Consider the following 750-nt stretch of genomic DNA (forward strand, 5'->3'; position numbering starts at 1 on the left):
CACATACTTCACAAGATATAGCAATGGCATTTACCATATTTGAACTAGTCCCCATATTCTCAAATTTTTTTGTAAGAGCATCAAGTTTTGCAGCCAATAAAGTCACTGCATCAACATCAAACTTTCCTGATGCTTTTGTTATTGGGTTTATTGAAGGATGACCACCACTTCTTTCATTTTCCCATTGATGATGATTTTGTGCTACACTCTCTATGATTTCCTCAGCTTCATCCAAATTTTTATTCATGAGTGCCCCTCCAGCAGCTGAATCAAGGGACACTTTGGTATGATAATTAATACCATTATAGAAAGTATGCAACACTAACCATCTTTCCAAACCGTGGTGAGGGCATTGTTTGAGCATACTATTGTATCTATCCCAAGCTTCAAATAGAGATTCTGAGTCAGCTTGTTTGAAACTTGCAATCAAATTCCTCATATGAGCAATTTTACTTGGGGGATAGAATTTATCAAGGAATTATTGCTCACATTGTTCCCAAGTGGTGATACTATTGGGAGCCAAAGAATTCAACCATTGTTTGGCCCTATCTCTCAAAGAAAACCCAAATAATAATAACCGCACTGCTTCTGAAGGAACACCATTCATTTTCCTTATCCCACATATTTTATAAAAGACCTCTAAGTGTTGATTAGGGTCTTCATGTGGTCCTCCACCAAATTGATTTTGCTGCACCATGGAAATAATTACAGGTTTGATCTCAAAATTATTTGCCTCCACTGAGGGTCTTG

At 37.2% G+C, this 750-nt stretch overlaps 1 non-coding gene across 1 annotated transcript; it reads left to right on the forward strand.

The window, feature by feature from the left end:
• Nucleotides 1-335: 335 nt before the first annotated feature.
• LOC121983597 lies at nucleotides 336-441 on the forward strand. The gene has a single exon (XR_006112630.1). It is a non-coding gene; the product is annotated as a small nucleolar RNA R71 (small nucleolar RNA).
• The last annotated feature ends 309 nt before the right edge of the window (nucleotides 442-750 follow it).

The sequence above is a fragment of the Zingiber officinale genome, chromosome 5A (assembly GCF_018446385.1).
Source record: "Zingiber officinale cultivar Zhangliang chromosome 5A, Zo_v1.1, whole genome shotgun sequence".
Taxonomy (NCBI): domain Eukaryota; kingdom Viridiplantae; phylum Streptophyta; class Magnoliopsida; order Zingiberales; family Zingiberaceae; genus Zingiber; species Zingiber officinale.